At 45.4% G+C, this 22,463-nt stretch overlaps 1 long non-coding RNA gene across 2 annotated transcripts in view; it reads right to left on the reverse strand.

Annotated features, from left to right (window-relative positions):
* LOC123333650 overlaps positions 1–22,140 on the reverse strand; it is a 35,710-nt gene extending 13,570 nt beyond the window's left edge. Inside the window, exons 1-2 of one of the 2 annotated variants that reach the window (XR_006551078.2) lie at positions 21,527–22,140; positions 20,497–20,629 (exon numbers count right to left, since the gene is read on the reverse strand). This is a non-coding gene — a long non-coding RNA (uncharacterized LOC123333650). Of the gene's footprint in view, positions 1–20,496; positions 20,630–21,108 lie in introns of both variants that reach the window. The other variant, XR_006551077.2, reaches the window with a different exon arrangement.
* Between the last annotated feature and the right edge of the window lie 323 nt (positions 22,141–22,463).

Below are 22,463 nucleotides of genomic sequence, written 5' to 3' on the forward strand. Positions count from 1 at the left end.
ATCAAATGAAGAGTGAATATTTAGAAACAGAGCCTGATTTTGATATGTTCAGAATTCAAATAGCATCAGAATGCTACAACTGCCTAGCTCTACACCCACTCCTCCCCTAGCCCAGAGGGTGGCCCTCAGGCCTCTTCACTTTCAGAGAGCCCTATGGTCAGGGAAAGAGCACAGAACTGGGGCTGGAGACTCAGCTTCTAGAGAAGTCAGTTCAGTGCCCCACCTATCCTGGAACCTTTGCTGAGAGGCAGCTCCCCTGGCCAGCCCTCTATATCTGCGCCCCACCTGCCTGCCTGGGCTCAGGCCAGTTCCCTCACCTGGAGTGCAGGTGTGCGGGCGTTTGCAGATTCCTCACTAAGTAAGCCACTATGCTTTGGACATTGTGGTCTGGGCTTTGGGGACCTGAGGGTGGGGAACAGAACTCTCCTCCCCTCCATCTGTCAAAACCCTTTCTGAGTGGCCCATGCCCACCCCTCCATGGCACCTCTCTTGCCCACACTGAACTCAAATGTCCTGTGAAGCTACAGCCCGATATTAACACAGAGTTGAGTGCGGGATGGGGACGTGTCATTAGGGATGAACAGCTGGCTCTGAGCAGGGGTCCTGTGCCATGAGTAGGGACCAAGCTCAGCTGATGCGGGAGGGCCTTGGAAGGGTCATTTCCTGAGGTCAAAGGACCGAAAGACCTCACAAGTGCCTCTCTGCCTTTCTTTTCCCTCCTGGTGCTGCACGTCCACAAGTGGCCACACGGGGTCAGTGTCCTTTCATGCCTGGATCGGCACAGCTGGGTGGGGACCGCCCTGGACCCCGCAGCTCTCTGTCTCATCTTTCTGCAGAGAGTTCTGGCTAATTGTGAAAAACAGAAAACTCCCCGACGGCTTGGAGCAGAGTGGCTGGGGGAACCCGATGGTCCGGGTGAGGAAGAAGACAACAGGCACGCTGTTGCACTGACAGGGGCCACGGGGCTCTGCCCAGATGCCCTGCGCAGGCTGGCTCCATGCTCTCAGACTCATTTAAAAATAGTGGGCACTCACTCGGGCACCATGGGGTGGGCAGGAAGACATGCCAGAAAAGGAGAAAAGCCTGAAGTATGCAAGTTTAGGAAGAGGGAGTGTCATTCCCCCTTAGGAACGTGGGGGTTCTGGTCTGTGGCAGCCAGCCCGCCTCTGCTGGGCCTTATTTAACAACTGCAGGACTCCTAGTCTCGGGTAGTGCTGGTGGTGGGGCCTCCGGCCAGGCCACGAGGCCCGGGGGTGGGGCTCACTCTACCCCAGGGGCATGGCGTGTGCTCGCACAACGGCCAACCACCCTGCCAGAGGGGGCTTTCTGAAGGAAAGTCCCCAGAGGCTGTCCTAATACGGCATAAGACAGGTCTCACTGGCTGGCAGACCCTGCTGCTCCCGGAGGATAAGGGGTTCCTCGGCCTCAAATTGGTAAAGAATCCGCCTGCAATGCAGGAGACCCCGGTTTGATTCCTGGGTCAGAAATATCCATTGGAGAAGGGATAGGCTACCCATTCCAGCATTCTTGGGCTTCCCTTGTGGCTCAGATGGTAAAGAATCTGCCTGCAATGCGGGAGACCTGGGTTCGATCCCTGGGTTGGGAAGATCCCTGGAGGAGGGAAAGGCTATTCTGGCCTGGAGAATTTCATGGACTGTATAGTCCATGGGGTCCCAAAGAGTCAGACTTTTCACTTACCATGGCCTAGGAGATGAAGGCTGGGATGGAGACCTTGGGGGAGGAGTGAGCTAGAGATCCCAGGGAAACCTGAAGGCCAAGACTGACCCTCAAATCCAGGCCCAGGCCCAGATCTGGACTTTGTGGGTCTGAAGCTTTCACCATTTGGGGCTCATTTTAAGAAAAATAATATAAAATTACAAACACAAAATCATATTTGTAAACCCCATTTTATAAATATTTACTTAGAATGAGATATTTTCCTTAGAATGAGAAACAAATATTTACTTGGGATGAGAAAACAGATGACATCAAATTATAAATTTTAAAAAGCCAACAAATGGCACAAGTATCACAAAATCCAGAAAAATAACCTTTTTGTTAACCGCCTACCACACCTCTATAGTATTTTTCCAGGTGTTTTGGCTGCTTACTCTTTGACAAGCACTTCATTTGCCGGCAATTTGTAATATCGTTTTCTATAGAGAGAACAGAGAGATAATTCACTCTTTACTACAGCTGATCAGCAGTTTATGTAATATTGCTACCGGTTTATGCTTACAAACTCAGGAATTCATACATTCTATTTGTCAGTCCTACAAAGATGGAAAACATGTGGTGTGCTTAAAGTTGCGATATGCTACATTATTAAGTATATTCGTGACAAGAGAGAATCTCCACAGAAGAAAACTTTGACTGGATGTTGTGTCTGTCTGACTCTTTGTGACCCCACGGACTGCAGCCCACCAGGCTCCTCTGTCCATGGGATTTCCCAGGCAGGAATACTGGAGTGCATTGCCATTTCCTCCTCCAGGGGATCTTCCCAACCCAGGGATCGAACTGCGCTACTAACAATCAAACTCCGTCTTATAGATTTATGATGACTGGAGGGATTTTTCCACAAACTAGCTTCTGATTTCTGTACATTTTGAACGTAGTTTCTCTCACACTTCCCACCTACTTCCGGTACTAGGTACGGAGGTCACATTCATATTGTAATATGGCCTTTGGTCATTTGTCATAAGTAGACAGTAGGAACATGCCTACAGGCCATTCCTACACTAGCAAAAGGTGCTAAAAATTATTTAACTATACTAGGAAGTCACTGCAAATCGCATATATACAATGCACCTCTTGGCTTCATTTTCCCTTGGATACTAAAAATGCCCATAACATTCCAAAGCCAGCCCATAGCCCACCATCCACCATGAAACCAAGTGTGACCAAGAGATGTCAAAGTGGGAAAAGACTAGTTTTTATTTTTTTAGGTGATGGATGTTTTAATTAACTCAAAGAGGGAAACTTTTCCCAGTGTATACATATCAATCGTCTAAGACGATCGTCTTAATTGATAATGGTTAATATACCTCCTTTTTTCAAGTTTTATACATTTTAAGCAATTGCTAAAGGCTCTCCCATGTTCTTGCCAGTGAGGTGTCCCAAAGCTTGTGCTTCATTAGCTTCATGTTAAATCCACCCTTGCCTGGAACCTCTCACTCTCTCCCTACTTCCTCCTTCTTCCAGGAATAATTGGCTTGCCTTCTTCACTTTCTACCACCCAACTTGTGTTGCTTCTGGTGGGGGAATTTCTTCCCCTCCCAGATGGAAGCCAGAGCACACCTGGGTCCCCAGCCTCTCTGGGGCCTTGCCCTTCGTTCCAGTAAACATAGGGCCCTTCTAAACTTTCCACTGATTTGACAAGTAGAGACAATAGACATAGGGAATAAAACAGATCCTTTCAACTTACCCTTACCTTCTCTCCAGTTGGGTGCCCCAGAGAGACAAAAGCACACACAGGTGTTGATGCTGCAACTTCAGCTGTGACCGGGGGAAAACATATCTGGGATCTCCCCAGAGTGAGAGGTGAAGCTTGCAGATGACAGGATGACATAGAGGCTGGGGTCACTGCGACGGCCCCCCTTGGTCCCACCAGACTGTACTGTGAGCAGTCTTTAGAGGAGACCAGATCTCCTGAGGACAGAAGCTGTGTTTTACTCATCTACATGTCCCCTGCACCTAGCATGCTTCTCAGTACATGGTTGTTGCCCCATGAATGCTGAATCTGAAGAGTAGAATGGGGTCGGGGATCTGACTGCTCCCAGGAGGCCCTTGAGGGAATAACAAAGGCTGCTTGTGCCTGAGAGGCCATGCACCCAGGGGACTGCCCCTAACAGGCAGTGACCGGGTAACTGGGGCCAAACCTGCCACCTTCCTTTCCCTTGCATTTCTCATCTGACATTATTATGTTTAACAAGGTGCTTCCTTTAGAAATAAGGCAAAAAATAACTGCGGCCTACTGTTTCTATGCAGACATTTCTTCTGGGCATTTCTTGGGAAATTAGTATGCTTTTCCAAATCCTGAATCCTGAGAAAAATCAATCCATAAAACAGGAAAAAGTATCACATTTCTCCTATGAGAATTGAAGCTTAACAACCAACACAGAGATGTGACTGGTGTGAAGGATTCCACTGACATCTAGCGAAATCAGAAGTAGAAAGTGCTGATAACGCTGAGTTGATGGCAAAGGTCGATGTTTTGGGGAACAGGGATGGGAAGCCATAGGAGAGATGTGGTCACTATATAGTCTGCCTTGCTTAAAGCTGTTATGATATGAATGTGTGTTTGTGGCCCTGTCTAGCGCTTGAGTTACTGTTGCAAACAAAATAAATAAATAGGTACATATAGTTTGTACACCTTTTTCAAATCCTATGAGTAGTATTCCAAGAAATAGCAAGTTTTGAAAGCAAAACTAAGTCCGCTATATTGGCAATTTTAACACAGTTTTGTGTAGCACTGTTTACCTTGCTAGAAGATCTGAATGTTACATTATCCAAATACAGCACAGCCCAAAACATGCGCTTGTTTTCCTGTATTTGAATATTCACTATATAGGCAGTGATTCTTCGTGAATACCTATATAGGCAGTGATTCTTCATTAATACCATTGAACTTAACACTTCTTATATATGAAACAAAAAATTTTAGGTATGCATGATAATAAGTAAAGAGCATAGAAAATGAAGGACAGGGAAGCCTGGTGTGCTGCGGTCCATGGGGTTGCAAAGAGTAAGACAAGACTGAGTGACTGAACAACAACTTGAAGAATGTTGAAAGTATTTCAAGAATAACATGATTTGGAAAATTTCTAAGAATTCCCAGGAATTCAATTTCTTCTTCCTGAATGCTGAAGTTAAATACCTATCAAGAATTTGGAAACAGTATTCCAGTCTTAGTGAGGATCCAGTTTCAAGTCAGGGGACTGAGAGAATCAACTTTTATGGGCTAGGACACTGCTGGGGGAGCTGCTAGGGTCACCTAGTATCTCCTGGTAGATGTCATTCCAAGCGGAAATCTCAGCTCAGGGCACAGGATTCAAGTCTGGGTCGATGGGTTGCCCTGAAGTAAGGCATTGAGAATTGGAAAGGGTCTAGGGGGTTGTCCAATGACCTGGCTCTGGTAGAGCACCCATGACAGATGAACCTACAACCACTGTTTCCGTACTCATGACCGCCAAGCTCCCCACTGCCTCCCGCCCTGTAGAGCGGAGTGCTCGCCTTCTCCAGAGGGAAGAAAGCTTCTTTTGTGTTGCCCAGCTCAGGGCTTTGGAAGGCAGTACAATCACTTCCACTCCTCAGTATCTACTGGGGACTGGGGATTGGTTCCAGGGCCCCCAGGATCCCCAAATCCCTTGATCAAGTCCCTTATATAAAGCGGTATAATGTGTGCATATAAACTATGCATATCCTATGTACTTTCCTGATGGATTTATTTATATATTTATTTAGGCTGTGCTGGGTCTTTGTTGCCGTGCAGGCTTTCTCTGGTTGTGGTGAGCAGGGGCTGCTCTCTAGTTGCGGTGCACGGGCTTCTCACTGCGGCGGCTTCCCTTGTTGAGGAGCATGCAGGCTCTAGGGCGCACAGGCTCAGTAGTTGAGGCACACAGGGCTAGTTGCTTCGTGGCATATGAGATCTCCCCAGACCAGAGATCAAATCGTGTCCCCTGCATTGGCAGACGGATTCTTAACCACTAGACCACCAGGGAAGCCCCTCCTATGTACTTTAAATCATCTTTGGATTAGTTATCATACCTAATACAGTGTAAATGCTAGGTATATTAGTTGTTAATACAATGTAAATGCTATACAGAGGGTTGCCAGAACACTGCAAATTCAAGTTTTGCTTTTTGGAACTTTCTGGAAATTAAAAAAAAGCACAACTTTTTAGCCGCAGTCAGTTGAATCTGCAGATGTGGAACATGTGAGTACGGAGCGCACTGTATATATGACTCTTTAACTTGGATTCTCATATGGAAAGAGCTCTGGGTCTGATTCAAAAACCCAGATTTGAGTCCCATATCTGTGAAGTATGAGCCTTGTCACACTGGCTTCTGTCTGTCTACATGAGTGTTCCACTAGGCTCTGAAGCTGGGACACTGAAAAAAATAGTGGTTAAATAAATGAATAGATAAGTGAATAAATGAGTAGTTGGGAAGGCATTCATGAAGGAGCTGGAGTCTGATGGGCACAATCTCTGGTCATCCCCAAAGAAAAATGAGAACTTTGGGTTAAACAAAATGGATTGAAAACATATGTATGTCTCTCTTCCCTCCTCAAACTCTATTTAAGAACTTTCATCAAGGAATACCGGGGCTTCCCTGGTGGTCCAGTGGTTAAGACTCAGAGCTTGCACTTCAGAGGGCATGGGTCCAATCCCTGGTCAGGGAACTAAGATCCGGCATGCCTATGGTGTGGCCACCAAAAAAAAAAAAAAAAGGAAAGAAAGAAAGAAAAAAATACAAAATGTGTAAACTCTCAAAGACAAAGATAAGAGATGTCAACAACTTTAAAAAGAGACTAACTGCAGCGGAGCACACAGGGAGAGTTGGAACCCACCTCTCCTGCCCTCACCCCCATGGGTGATGAGTTTACTCACTACAGAAACAGACCAGCAGACTACCTTCCACGTCACAAAGCCCAGCAGACGGGGAGAAAGGCACCCGCTGAAGGCGAGACAATTGACCGAAAGGCCCGACACTATTCTCCGAGGCACCAGGGCCCTCTTTCCACCCTGATCTGAGCAGTCCAGCAATTGAAGGTACTTCCAGGCCAGCAACTGGAGGGTTCTTCTCTGGAAAAACTGATGAGCCTGAGCGAAAAGACCTACAGCTACTGAAATTTGGGTCCTCCCAACAAAATAAGCAGATCTCAACCTGGTCACTCTGTGGAGAGCTCCTGCAGCCCCCACGTCCGGTCCCAATACTCAGAGAAGACCCACCACCCAGTCACCCCCGGGCAGCCCAGGGTCACCAGAGTGGGAGAAAATCATCAGGGAACCAACAAACACAAACTCTGCCTTAAGTTCAAACTTTAGGAAAAATGCTCAGAAAACACTGTCCAGGCATACCTCAGAGCTAGGGAATTTCCAGATGACCACAATAAAGCAGATATTACAATAAAGCAAGTCACTTGGTACAAAAAACCAGTTTTTTTTGTTTCCTGGTGCATGTAATAGTTATGGTTATACTACATTGTAGTTTATCCAGTGTGCAATAGCATAATGTCTAAAAAAAAAAATGTACACACCTTAATTAAAAAATACTTTATCACTGAAAAATGCAGAGTTGCCACAAATCTTCAATTTGTAAAAACCTCAGTGTCTACAAAGTGCCATAAAGTGAGGCATGCCTATGCATATTTAAAATAACTATTGCTTTACTGCAGAAGTAAGACAACAAGTAGAATTATCTTTATCTGCTAGGAATTTACATTGAGTTTTGAAAACCATGCTTTTTATGAAAAAAGGCTTACATGAATTTTGAACCACTAATAGTATTCACGTGGTCATAAATTTATGATAACATAATTATCAAAATAAGGTTTCACAAATCTGATGACTAATTCAAGAATAAGAGGTGTTTCTATGTGTTTCTTAAATAGAAAACAAAGTTTTAACACAAGTTTTCTTATTTTCTATTCCTTGAGTGTCAGGACTTCTTAAGAACAGAAAATATAGTGTACAGAAAAATGCAATCTGATTTGGATTTTAAATTTTACACTAGTGAGTTTACCTAGCAAAGTATTTTATTGAAAGAAAACCTAATTTTTTTCCTTAAGAGGGGAGCTTATATATATATATATATATATATAATTATATTTTGCTTCTAAAGGGAGGCTTATTTATGTTTTGCTCTTTTGGCTTATGTATTTTTATCCATACCAGATAACCCCCAATGTTTAAAGATGGAGACAAAACAAACAAACAAAAACAAACAGAAATTCAGGAAAGGAATTAAGGAAATAAAGATAATATAAGGCACAGAAGAAAACTTAAATGATTATAATGATCCTCAGAAAGATCAGGGTCCACAAAAGAGAGGACAGCATATACACCCAGAGAATAAGAAATAGTTTCTGGAAATATGATAGTCAAAATAAACTCAGCAGGAGGGATAGAATGTAAATTCATGACATCTCTCAGAAAGTAGAACAAAAAGAGAGATGGAAAACAGGGTGGTTAAACATCATACACTAGAGAAGTTTCAGTGGGAGAGACAGGGGAAATTGAGGAGGATGTTATCAATAAACTAATACAAGAAACATTTTCAGGGTCTGAGGCCATGAATCACCAGCTTGAAAGGTCCCACAGGGCACCAGCAAGAAGAAGGAAAATAGAGCTAACCTGAGGTACTTAATCTTGAATCATCAGAACATCCAGAATAAAGAGAGGATCCTATGAAGTCGAGGAATAAACTCACAGCAAAGATCAGTAGTGAGAAAGGGATGAGGTTTCTCATCGCCAGCAGCACTGAGAAAGGGATGAGGTTTCTCATCACCAGCAGCACTGAGAACCAGCAGACAAAAAAGTGATATATTCAAAATAATGGGAGAAATGCCTTCCAGTCACAGCTTCTATTTCCAGCCAAACTCTTAATCTCGGAAGGACAGACTAAAGGCGTTTCAAACCTGTAGGCTTTAAGACGATGTACCTCCCAGGCAGCCTGGTCTCAGGAAGCTACTAGAGCAGGAGTTCCAGCAAAATGAGGGAGGAAGCCAAGAAAGGGAACATTGGATGTATAAGAATATTGGGAGGGTGGTGACAGGGACCTCCAGGGTAAGGTTGAAGCCAAGCCCTGGTTGACAGCCCCTCGTGTTCTGTCAGGCCCAGGTCAGAGTCAAGGCTGGTGTCTCAGAGAAAACACAAAAGTGGCCCATTGTCCGAGGTCTGCTCACAGTGCATTTTGCAGGAAAATTAATCATAGGTTAATAGAGAAGAAAGCAAACAAAAGGGGCAGTTGTCAATGTAGGGGTGGGGCAGATGTGAGGAAGCTGTATATATGGGAAAGTATAATCTGGGGCCAAACACGACTGAGCGACTTCACCTTCACTTTTCACTTTCATGCACTGGAGAAGGAAATGGCAACCCATGCCAGTGTTCTTGCCTGGAGAATCTCAGGGACTGGGGAGCCTGGTGGGCTGCACTCTAAGGGGTTGCACAGAGTCGGACACAACTGAAGTGACTTAGTAGCAGCAGCATAATCTGCGGCCAGAAGCCTCAGCTGGGTATTTACCTAGTAATAATACAAATATTGAATACTGATTTTCAAAAACTGCCATAAATCTTACTGTGTAATTATGGCTGATTTGCTTTGTTGTACGGCAGAAACCAACACAATGTTGTAAAAATTAAAAAAACAAATAAACCAAAAAACCAAAACATACTGTAAGGTGAGAGAGTAGAAGTGTGTGTATGTGTGTGGAGGGATGTGTAGAGAGATAAATCCTTATCTTTTCTGGTAGAAGGCAATGCTGCTGCTAAGTCGCTTCAGTCGTGTCCGACTCTGTGTGACCCCATAGACGGCAGCCCACCAGGCTCCCCCGTCCATGGGATTCTCCAGGTAAGAACACTGGAGTGGGTTGCCATTTCCTCCTCCAATGCATGAAAGTGAAAAGTGAAAGTGAAGTCACTCAGTCGTGTCCGACTCTTAGTGACCCCATGGACTGCAGCCCACCAGGCTCCTCCATCCATGGGATTTTCCAGGCAAGAGTACTGGAGTGGGGTGCCATTGCCTTCTCTGTAGAAGGCAATAAAGGATGTCTAAAATGAAAAATAAACTAAGAGATAATCTGTTCAATATGGAGGGTCATTAAAAAATAGCTATAGGAAATAAAGGTGGCTGTCCCTGGGGTTAGGGGCTTGGAAGGGGATAGAAGTGGCTCAGGACTCTTGCTTGTTTTTTGTGATAAGCCCTGAGGTGCTATTCAACTTTGAAAACTATATATCTTGTATTCTCGTACTCAAAACAAAAACTAAGGCAATTCCCCAAATTTCTACCGCCCTTACTTTTATACTGCAACCCTGCCAGCCACTCTGGACTCAGAAACCGGGTTCTCCATGCGTCTAAAAGAGGGCTTCATGTCCCCTGAAGCCCATCAGAGTCACCCAAAGCAAAAGCAGCTCCTCTCTCCTTCCAGCCAACAGCACAGCAGCTGGTCGACTCTGCTTACTTATTCCCTCACCTTCTCCCTGCGCTGCTGGGCTCCTGCCAAGACTCAATTCTTTACTAAATCAAACCCTAAATCTCCTGTCTCACCCCCACACCAGATCCAGCCAAACTGACTTTGCAGGATTTATTAAACTGAAGGAACTTACAAAGGGGGAAACACACACAAACACACACACACTCAAACCACAAGGCATCTTCGGTTACTATTGTCCTCCGGAGAGAGCAGAATGGATGGGAGACCCCGCAGATCGGAAACTCATTACAGATGTGCACTTCAGCGTTAAGAGGGACACTTGGAGACCTGAACGTTTCAGGAGTTGGGGCAGGGTATTCATGTGTTGCTTGGAAACCAGAGACCAAATAGGAAACAGGAAGTCCCAGGAGAGAGAGGCTTAAATATTTCAGCATCATTTCCAGAGTTGAAGGCTGCCTGCCAGGGCCTGAGGGCAGTTCTGGTCCTTATTTCTCCTCAGCCTCAGATTGTCGGAACTCCTCGCACCTCATGGACCCTCATCCCAATTTCAATTTGCACCTCTTAGAGGTGGAGGTTGGATTCTTAAAGGGCCCATATTGGAGTCCGTGTACACACACACACACACACACACACAGAGCTGCAAAGCCATTTTCTGGCACTGGTTTCTGATGAAGCTGGAAGTTTAACAGAAATGCCGGCTCCCACCTCCAGGCTCCCTGCAGCTGCGGTTGGTGGCTTGTGCAGGGCTCGGTCTTACTGCTTCCAGTTGTGTGACCCTGGAATCAGCTGGGCCTGTCTGAGTCCACCCCAGAATCCAGAACTGGAGCAGAGTATGGCCAAGCTTGAGAGTTACTGGGGCCCAAGGGAGCCCAGAGCATGAAACTCAAGTAGCTCACAGTGGTACACATTAGCCGTGTCTTTCTTTGTTGCAGACACAGACCTGGCCACGGGGTCCCCTTCAGTATGCCCTGCCCCTTACCCTGTGTCTTTCTCTGCCACTGCAAATCCATGTGGAACCCTCTCCCCACTTCCCACCTGAAGACCTCCGTGGGGGCTCCAGTGCTGTGTGCTCACCCCTCCTCCACACTCTGCAGCTTCTCACTTGGCACTAGCATCCACACACTCAGATGTTTGGGGCATGTGTGTGGTGTGAATTTCAGGGTCAGGTAGACCTCGCTTTCCATCACCAGTTGGATTTGGGACAACCTAACCTCTCTTAGTCTCTTTTTCTTCATCTATTAAAAGCACGCACAATCCTTTTCTTTCAGTTGTGAGGACTGGGGAATATGAAATATTTGGGTCTTGAATAAACCTTTCTCCAAAGATATACAAATGGTCAACAAGCACGTGAAAAGAGGCTCAATATCATTAGTCATTAGGGAAATGAAAATTAAAGCCACAATGAGATACCACTCCACACCTACTATTGTTGCTGTAATAATAAAAAAAAGAAAAATGAAAAATAACAAGTGTTGACGAGGAGGATGTGAAGAAATTGGAAACCTCGTAGGTTGTTGGTGGGAATACAAAATAGCGCAGCTGCTGTGGAAGATGGTTTAGTGGATCATCAAAAAGTTAAACATAGAATTACCATATGATCCAGGAATTCCAATCTTAGATATAGACCCCCAAAATAATAAAAAACAGATACTCAAAAACTTGTGCATGAATGTTCAAAGCCACATTATTCCTAGTAGCTAAAAGGCAGAAACAACCTAAATATCCTTCCACTGATGAGTGGATAAACAAAACGTCATCTACCCACCCAATGGATTATTATTCAGGTATAAGAAGGGATGAAGTTCTGATACATGCTACAACATGATAAACATATGCTAAGTGAAAAAAGTTGAAAACAAAAGGTCACATCATATGGTTCCATTTATATGAAATATCCAGATTAGGTTCCACAGAAACAGATTTTTTTTTTTGGTTGGTAAATAATTTTTTCCCCTTTGCTATACAGTAGGATCTTGTTGATTATCTATTTTAAATATATCAGTATGTACATGTCAATCCCCAACTTTCTAACTCTTCTCCCCACCCCTAATCCTTCCCCCCTGGCAACCATAAGTTCTTTCTCTAAGTCTGTGATGGCTGGCAAATATTTTTAGTGGTGCCTCTGTTATTATTACTATTTCTGGTGCAGATCTGACTCTTCTGTAAGGGAATTTCCAATGTGAGTGTGAAAAGACGAACCCATGAATAAGTTCCAATAAATAAGACAAATAGCAGAATGTGTGCACAAGGTTTCATGGGAAATCAGATGAGGGAGTGATTCATGCCACTCTGAAGATTGGGCACTTTGACTGATCTTCCAAATCACCTGGTAAACATGTGCAGAAGCGCTCTCCAAGTAAAGGACACGGCTTGGGTAGAAATAGCAGACTAGCCATTGCCAAGGGCTGCGGGGAATGCTAGCTTGAGGTGTACAGGTTTTCCTTTTGAGGTGCTGAAAATGAGCTGGACAGATGTGGTAGTTGGACAACATGGTGGATGTAGTAAATGCCACTGTATTATACACTTTAAATGGTTAATTTTATCTCATGTGAACTTGGCCCCAGTTTAAAAAAAAATCTCTGCTCTAGGCCCATGTTTGATGATAGATGAAGATTTTTTGGTTTTCAAACTTGGCTGGTATATGTAGGAGTCACCAGTCAATGTGGATTCCTGGGTTCCACACTCAGAGATTCTGGTTTAATCAGCAGGGAAGAGGCCTGAACACAGGGCTTATGAAAGCTGTTCAAGAGATCCCAGCACCCAGGACCTTCCCTTCTATTTCCACCGGGCTGGCATCTCTTCCAGCCTGCAGGTCTGCTGAGGGCTCCAGGGCAGCCAGCCAGATTGACCTTGGCTGAACTTCACTGTAATTGTGTCATAAAGGTCTGACCTTATATCTGAACATGTGCATGTGGGAGTCAGTGAAAAGTTAGATTTATATGTGAACACATGAAGAAATATACAAGACTTCAGGGGTATGAGATCTGTGTCTACAATGGTAAATGAGGGTGGCCAGCCATGGCCTTAAACCCAGTTCTACCTTGAAGTTTCAGAATTTCCTATGCAAGCCAATGCCAAAATGTTACAGTAAGTCCAGGGAGGCAGGGTGTCTAATTCCTCAGAAAAAAGTGTTGGGGGAAATTCTCAATATGCTTCTCCAATGGTCTCTTTAGGGACCACCTACTCTAGACTTCTCAGGCAGCAAGAAAAATTGGAAAGAATAGATGGCAGACTGTGTGGGGAGGTCAGTGTGGCATGTTAGAGCCCACGGTAACTAGGCAGCTAGGGAAGCATCGGGACTGCAAATGCAATGTCTTGGTTACCTACCGCTGCGTAACAAACCAACCCAACACCTCACAGCCACTGAGATGCCTACTATCAAAACAAACAAAACCCTGAAAAACAGAAAACAGTATGTGTTGGTGAGGATGTGGAGAAACTGGAACGCTTGTGCACTGTTGGTGGAAGTGTAAAATGGTGCTGCTGCTATGCTAAACACTATGGCAGTTTCACAAACAATGAAAAATAGAATTATTATACTATATGATACAGCAATCCTGCTTCTGGGTTTCTACTCTGAAACTTTGAAAACTTGAAGAGATATTTGTACACACATGTTCCTTGCAGTATTATTCTTAAGTAATATCCTACAGGTAGAAGCAATCCAAGTGTCCATCCATGGATGAATGGATAAAGGAAATGTGGTATACACATACATACAGAGAATATTATTTAAAAGGAAGGAAATTAAAAAGGAAGGAAATTCTCACCCATGCTATACCATGGATGATACTTAAAGACATTATGCTTGGTGAAATAGTCTAGTCACAAAGGGACAAATACTATGTGATTCTACTCGAATGAGGTACGTAGAGTAGTAGAATTCATAGACACAAAGTCGAATGGCGGGTGCCAAGGGCTGGGGCAACAGCGAGTTAGTGTTTAATGAGGATGGAGTTTTAGTTTAGGAAGATGAGAAGAATTCTGTGGCTGGATGGTGGTGATGGTGGAACAACAATGTGAACGCAGTTAACGCCACCGACCGGTACACGTAAAAAGGTTAAGATGATAAATTGTATGTAATGTATATTTTTGTTGTTGTTAATGTACGTTTCGTTGTTGTTGCTTAGTCGCTAAGTCATGTCTGACTCTTTTGTGATCCACAGACTGTGGCCCACCAGGTTCCTCTGTCCATGGGATTCTCCAGGCAAGAATACTGGAGTGGGGTTGCCATTCCTTCTCCAGGGGATCTTCCAGATCCAGGGATGGAAACTTCATCTCCTGCACTGGTAGGCAGATTCTTTACCACCCAGCTGCCGGGGCAGCACAGTATATATCTTGACTCCAGTTAAAAAAAAGTTAATATACTAACCTCCACTCCTCAAACAAAAAAAACGCCACCAAAGCCCATTGTATTATCTCATGATTCTGTGGGCTCACTGGGCCTGCCTGAGAGGTGCTTTTTCTCCATGTGATGTCTACTGGGTCTGCAGTCATATGGGGCTCAGTCTCATGGCTGGCGGTCTGCGGGAGACCCCAGGCACCGCGGTAAGTATTTGCACACAGGAACTCATTTAATCCTCATGACAAAACCTGAGACAAATAACACTAACACCTCCATTTCACAGATGAAGAAACTGAGACCCAGAGAGGTGGAGGAACTTGTTCAAAGTCACACAACTCTAGGTCATTATGGTCGTGGCTGATATCCTCCTTGTCTGAACTCAGAGTGATCCCTTGAAGGTTTTCTGTTGTTGTTGTTTAACAGTTATTTCTTTCTTTATTTTTGGCTGTACTGGGTCTTCATTGCTTTCCTCTAGTTGCAGAGCACAGGCTCTAGGATGCACGGGCTTCGGTAGTTGTGGCGCATAGGCTCAGAAGCTGCATCTTGCATGTTGCAGAGTGAGGGCTTGTTCGTGTGGCACAGGGGTTCAGTTGCCCTGGGGCATGTGGGATCCTCCCAGAAAAGGGATCAAGCTGGTGCCCCTTGCATTGCAAGGTGGACTCTCAACCACTGGACCACCAGGGAGGCCTGGTTTTCTCTGTTGTAATTCCACATGTAGGGTGTGGATTCATTGATGAGACGGGGCACTTTTGTATTTGTGCCCTAGCGTCTCCAAGGGTACCATGCAGCGAACCACCCAGGACTTCTCACTTCCTCCTCACTGCTCAGTCCTGCTACCTCGCACCTTGATTGATGATTCTTTTTTGTGCCTCAGGGAATTCTGTCCCCTACTCTTCCAATTGTGATTGAAAGTATTTATCATAATCTCTCCAACCAATTCTGGACTAGACAAGCAAGTAAGTACTTCTATTGTTGACCTCGTTGTACAAAACTCCCATAGAAAGGAACACATAAGGATGCAGCTACCTTCACCAATCTTGGGATCAGGACATTTAAAGGAGAAATTATTAAGAAATTATCCAGTTACACAAGGAAGGGAGTTCCTGGCACCTTTAACCTAGTTCAGATACACCCAGAGCATGGGCAGAACCTGCAAAGAATATCCCCAAACTCTGATTGGTCCTCTTCGAGGAGTCTTGGAAAAGGCAAGAGATGCCAGGAGATGGGTAGATTTTAAACCAATTTTCAAAAACTGGGACAAGAGGTAGATTCCAATACCAACCTATCTGAAACTTGGCAAAACCTTTTGAGAAGATTATTAAATACACAATTTGTAAGCCTTCAGCAAAGAAATGGTCTCATTTCTTTTAGTGTGGTCCCCAGACTGCAGGATCTGTGCAATAATACACTCTGAATTGAAGCATGGACCTTAATGAGGACTCTCATTAAAAATGATCTTGCAGATGATGACCTGGTTAGATGGTGTTATGGACTGAATGTCTGTGTCCCCCTGCCAAATTCATAGGTTGAAGCTGTAACCATCAATGTGATGGTAGGTCATTGGCTGTATGGTACCCTTGGAGACGTTAGGGCACAAGTACAAGGGTGCCCCATGTCATCCATGATTTCCACACCCCACGTTTGGCATTACAAAAGAGAAAACAAAGCTTCCCTGGTGGTCCAGTGGTTGAGAGTCCACCTTGCAATACAAGGGGTACCAGTTTTATCCCTTGTCTGGGAGGATCCCACATGCTCCAGGGCAACTGAACCCCTGTGCCACAGCTAACAAGCCATTACTCTGCAACTTGCAAGATGCAACTTCTGAGCCCATGTGCCAGAAGAGAGATAATTAATCTAATTTGGGAGATAGTTAGGTGAGGTCATGAGGACCGGGCCCTCATGATGGGATTAGTGCCCTTATAAGATGAGGATGTGGAGAAGGCTATGGCACCCCACTCCAGTACTCTTGCCTGGAAAATCCCATGGATGGAGGAGCCTCCATCCATGGGGTCCGTGGGGTCGTGAAGAGTCAGACACGACTGAGCAACTTCACTTTCACTCTCATGCTTTGGAGAAGGAAATGGCAACCCACTCCAGTGTTCTTGCCCGGAGAATCCCAGGGGAGGGGGGGGCCTGGTGGGCTGCCCTCTATGGGGTCGCACAGAGTCGGACACGACTGAAGTGACTTAGCAGCAGCAAGATGAGGATGAGACACCAGAGCACCCTCTTTCTCTTCCTCTTCACTGCATGAGGACACAATGAGAAAGGGGGCTATCAGCAAGCCAGAAGGAGGAACCTCGCCAGAATCTGACTCTGATGGCACTCTAATCTTGGACTTCTAGTCTACAGAAACTGTGAGAAAAGAAAATTTCCATTGTTTCAGCCACTCAGACCATGGTCTTTTGTTATGACAGCCTAGGTTGACTAAGGACAGGAAGCCTGGTGTGCTGCAATCCATGGGGTCACAAAGAGTCAGACATGACTTAATGACTGAACAACAGATTGACTAATATAGATGGGTTTGTAGCTGATTCAGCAGAAGTTCTTGAAATGAACTAGCATGCTTCTTGGTACATGCTATGCTATGCTATGTCACTTCAGTCATATCCGACTCTGTGCGACCCCATAGACGGCAGCCCGCTAGGCTCCCCCGTCCCTGGGATTCTCCAGGCAAAAACACTGGAGTGGGCTGCCATTTCCTTCTCCAATGCATGAAAGTGAAAAGTGAAAGTGAAGTCACTCAGTCGTCTCCAACTCTTAGGGACCCCATGGATTGCAGCCTAACAGGCTCCTCCGTCCATGGGATTTTCCAAGCAAGAGTACTGGAGTGGGGTGCCATTGCCTTCTCCGTCTTGGTATACAGTTGGTGCTTAATGTGTAGTCAATGAAGAAGATGTAGATGTTTTCCTGGAACACCTTTGCTTTCTCCACGATCCAACTAATGTTGGCAATTTGATCTCTGGTTCTTCTGCCTCTTCAAAACCTAGCTTGTACAGCTGGAAGTTCTCAGTTCATATACTGCTGAAGCCTAGCTTGAAATATTTTGATATTACTCAGCCATTAAAAATAATGAAATAATGCTATTTGCGGCAGCATGAATGAATCTAGAGATTATCATACTAAGTAAGTCAGACAGAGAAAAACAAATATCATGATATTATTCAGATGTGGAATCTAATTTTAAAAATGATATAAATGAACTTATTTACAAAACAAAAGCAGACTCACAGTTTTTGTAAACAAACTTATGGTTACAAAAGGGGAAAATGGGGCAGGGAGTGGGGAGGTATAATTAGGAAACTGGGATTAACATACACACTATTATGTATAAAATAAATAACCAACAAAGACCTACTATATAGCACAGGAAGCTCTACTCAATATTCTGTAATAACCTGTATGGGAAAAGTATCTGAAAAAGAATGAATATATGTATAGGGCTTCCCTGGTGACTCAGTGGTAAAGAATCCACATGCAATGCAGGAGACGCAGAAGACCCAAGTTTGGTCCTTGGGTCGGGAAGATCCCCTGGAGAAGGAAATGGCAACCCACTCCAGTATTTGTGCCTGCAGAATCCCGTGGACAGAAGAGCCTGGCAGGCTACAGTCCAGAGGGTCGCAAGAGTTGGACATGACTGAAATAACTTAGCACGCATGCATGCATGAATAGCTGAATCTGTACAGGTGTACTATACTGTACACCTGAAATTAACTCAACGTTGTGATTCAACTATGCTCCAATAAATAAAAATAAAAACCCTGAAACAAACTGTAGCCCTCAGTTTACTGTGTCTATTCTTTTTCTCCCTTCACTGGATGATAAGCTCTCTGAGGGCAGGGTTTTGTTCTGTTACATCCCAAGCACCGAGAGGGGCAGCTGGTTGATAAGATTCCTTCGTTGTCTCTGCTGCCTCTTCCTGTTCTGCCCCTTCTGGCTCAGAGTAGAACCACACTCTCTCCACTCCCCTGAAATGGCCGTTGGATTTGTTTTGGCTCTTGAAATGTGCATTAAAGGTGACATGTGCTGCCTCCAAAACGGGCGTTCCGGAGTCAATGTGTGACTTGCGGCCTTCACGCTGTACGTCTGCCCACACCCCTTAGGGCTGGGTGGAGCTGAGTCCCTGCAACCTGAGGTACCTAATGTTGGCAAGAAAGATGCCTTGTTGTTTTGAGTCACTGAGACAATGGGGATGTTTGTTATCGCAAAATAACCTAGCTGACCTTGACTGATACATCAGGCCTTCAAGAAATATCTAATGAATAGTTAATGAATCCTTTGGTTGCCTTCATAATGTCCTGAAGAACTCCACGCTAGGTATTGATATATATGTACATATCATATAATAAGAATTGCTATTATTTTTATTACAGTTTTTTTGAGTGCCAAAGTTTGCGAGGCACAGAACTAAGCATTTTACATGTCCATTTAATTCTTAGTAATTAAGTATGAGAGAAGCGCTTTTATTATTCCCATTTGTCGGATGACGAAACTGAACCATGGAGAAGTTCAGGCCAGATTCATCATAACCGCCTGACTTTTATTAGCCAATATTCTGGAGCTCACACTGGGTGACCCCCAGTCCCTGCAGACCACAGTCAAAGGGTACCAACTGGCAGTAGAAATACCTGCAGTCATCTTGTATCTCTTCAGCCTCTGGGTGTGGAGCAGGCAGGAATGTGTGCTCAGAAACAGGGAGAGACAGACAGCTTGCTAAACTGCCGAGCTGGGTGATAGGTCACTTGGATGACTCCATGTCTGGTTAATATCTCAGGATGCTGTAAGTGGTTTGGCTGCCAATAAAATTCCCCAAAATATCCTCTGGGGGAAAAACAGCCAATCATCTAAAAAAAAAAAAAAAAATCCAACCTCCACCCTAGCCCTTTAATTTTTAAATTCTTTGTGTATTCTTTGGGAAAATTCAATCCATATGTTTCTCAGCCTTTATACACTGAAATGTTTCTGAGGGAGTATTTGACTTTCCCAATCCCCAGAACCTTCCCCCACTTGCTACTCCCTGTCTTCTACATTGCTGCATCTCTCCCAACACTTTAGAAGAGGGAATTCAGGCTCCAGCAAAAGCTAACCATGGGGGAAGCATTAAAGCTCTGTGCTGAGAAGCTGGAATGGCTCTGAGCCATCGAGATGCCTACGGGAGCATCCTCCAGGGGCGGTCACCTCCGAGCCTCACGCCGCATCAGACAGGCTGCCCTCATCCATTCCGTGTGTCCCACTACATGAGTATTGCCTTTGGAACAGTGGAGGCACCCTGCGAGACCTCAGTGTTTCTGGACACACTCGGAGTCAGGACAGTACAAAGCCAGACAGTACAAGACTTATGTAAAACCAGACGGGGATTCACATTTTGTTGGGAGCCTGGAGCCTTGGCCAGGAGACTCTCAAGATAGCTCTACCCACTCCTGATGGCGCATTTTCATCGAGGGCCAGCTGGGGACAGGCGAGTGGAAAGAGGAGCGTGTGCAGCGCGGCAGAGCTGAAGTGTGGGCTGCGCAGGGGCTTCAAGCCAAGCTCCATACGGTGGAAGTGATAATAATTATTAATGCCTGACATTTGTGTAACACTTCATAGTTTTAAAAAGGCTGTCAGCAGCTTGATATAGCCAGTATGTTGGAGCCAAAATGTTTAGATTCCCATTCTTTGTGCTAGCTGTGCAGCCCTGGGCAGATCACCCAACCTCTCTGAGCCTCCATTTACTCACCTGTGAAATGGGGGAAATCTTGACTCCCGTCTCATAGGCTGGTGGTGAATCTTGTGATAAAAGGCCAGCCAAGCCACTTTCAAGCTGCAAAGTGCTAACAGCTGAAGGTGGTGCTGTGCTGCTGATACCACCTTATCTCGCTTGCGGAAATCTTTTTTTTCACTTAAAAAAATTGCAACTTATAATTTATAACATTGTAACAGCATCTTCAATTTCCCATATATATATATATATTTTTTTTTTTTTTTTACAAAGGAAAACACAAGTCTCTCTGGCTTACCTCCCTGTCTTGAGTGCTCCCAGTGGCCAGCAGCGCATGGGGTGGGGGGGGGGTCCCAGGATTCGGAGTGCCGGGTGGTCTGCTAGCCCACTGCTAGCACGGGCTGTGGATCCCCCTCAGGGGAGAGCTCATCCTGAGGGAGGGAAGGGTAGAGGCAGGGCTTGGAGTGGCTGTCTGCAGGGGAGGCGGGCTTTGAGTACTTCTGGGGAATCCCAGGAGGAAGGTCAACAGACACAAGGGATGCTGTGATTTCCCCAAGTGCTCTCTCAGCCTGGGAGGAGAGGCCTGCACGCAGCTGAGGCCCATGTGGCGAGGTCTTCTTGGAGAAGCCTCGGCAGCCACCTGCAGGTGCCCAGGGGACCGTTCTTGGGCTTTGGGGAGTGCTAGACAGAGGATGCCTTCATAAGGGCTGGGGGAGAGGCACTCTTGGGTGGGACAGGCACCTCAGGGCTGTCTTGGTAGGCCTGGAGACAGACCAGGGACTCCCAGCACTAATTTCCTTGAAGCAGGCATCTCGTGAGAGCAGCTGGAGGCAGAGAGGGTAGCACGGTTTGTCCTGTGACCCTGACACTACTTGGTGTGAGGCTCCTGTGCCTGGAAAGCGGGACTCACCAGGATAAAGCCTGAGCTCCTCAGCATGGCGCCCGAGGCGTGATCAGGCCCCGGCCTTTCCCTCCCTCGAGCCGTCCTTATCTGACCACTTACAGTCCCTGGCCTCTGCCTGAACTTTCTCCTTCCCTGCCCTTCCTGCTCGGCGATCACTTACACCAATTCACCTGTTTTTGCTGGGCCCAGCGGAGTGCTTGGTAAATGGCCAAAAACGTGTATGAAAAAATGAAGGAGTGGAAAGAGTAGGGGACTCACCTGGGACCCCCCAGTATTCAAACCATGACCCGTTTGGAGACCCAAGTCTCCAGCATCAGTTGCGTGTGGTACTCGTGCCCTTCTCCTGAGTTTCTGCAATTGCTGCTGGAGGGATGGTGGCCACAGACACACAGCCCCAGGACTCCTGTGTCCAGCCAGCACTCACCTTGCCTGGGGCAGGCAGGCAGAAGGCAACCGGTACCCTCTCTCAGCCAGGGATCCTCTGCCGGTCACAGAGATCTCAGCTCTTCCACCGGGCTGGGCCTCGCTGGTCACTCCTGGTTCTGTTTCCTCCCGGACTCATGAGGAATGAAAATCTGACAAAGCCCAGAAAGCATCACCAGCCAGTGTGATGCCAGCCTCCTGTGGAGAGGCCACCAGGTGAGATGTGTTTTGCTGCACCTTCAAATCACCCGAGGGGGCTTCGAAAACTGCGATGCCCGGCTTCATCTCATGGCAGAATGGCTGGAGGTGGGACCCAGGAGTTAGTACTTAAAATGCCCCAGAAATGTGGATGGACCGAGAGAGCATCATGCTTAGTGAAATGAGTCAAAGAAAAAGAGAAAGGCAAATACTACATGATAATATCAGTTGTATGTGGAATTAAAAAAAATAAAACATATGTATATACAGAACAGAAACGGACTCAGAGACATAGGAAACAGAACTTGTGGTTACCAAAAAGGAGAGGGAAGAGCAGTGGGATGGGATTAACAGATACAAACTATATAATAGTTTGCAGAAACCCTATTTAAAGAAACCATATTTAAAATAGATAAGCAACAGGATATAAGGTATAGCACAGGGAATTAATTATACTCATAATAATCTATAATGGAATCTAATCTGCAAAAACACTGAATCACTCTGCTGTATACCTGAAACTATCACAATATTGTAAGTCAACTCTGTCAATAAAGAACAAACAAACAAACAAATAATGCCTCAGGGGACTCTCAGGTGTGGCCAAGTTTGAAAAAAAGGCTAGGGAACTTTAAAAAACATCTCCATGCCCCAGACTGCCCCAGACCAATGAAATTAGACTCTCTCCGGGGTCCTGGGAGTCCTATGCCTTGGTTGGGTGTTGTTTGTTTTTGTTTTAA

The sequence above is a fragment of the Bubalus bubalis genome, chromosome 5 (assembly GCF_019923935.1).
Source record: "Bubalus bubalis isolate 160015118507 breed Murrah chromosome 5, NDDB_SH_1, whole genome shotgun sequence".
NCBI lineage: Eukaryota > Metazoa > Chordata > Mammalia > Artiodactyla > Bovidae > Bubalus > Bubalus bubalis.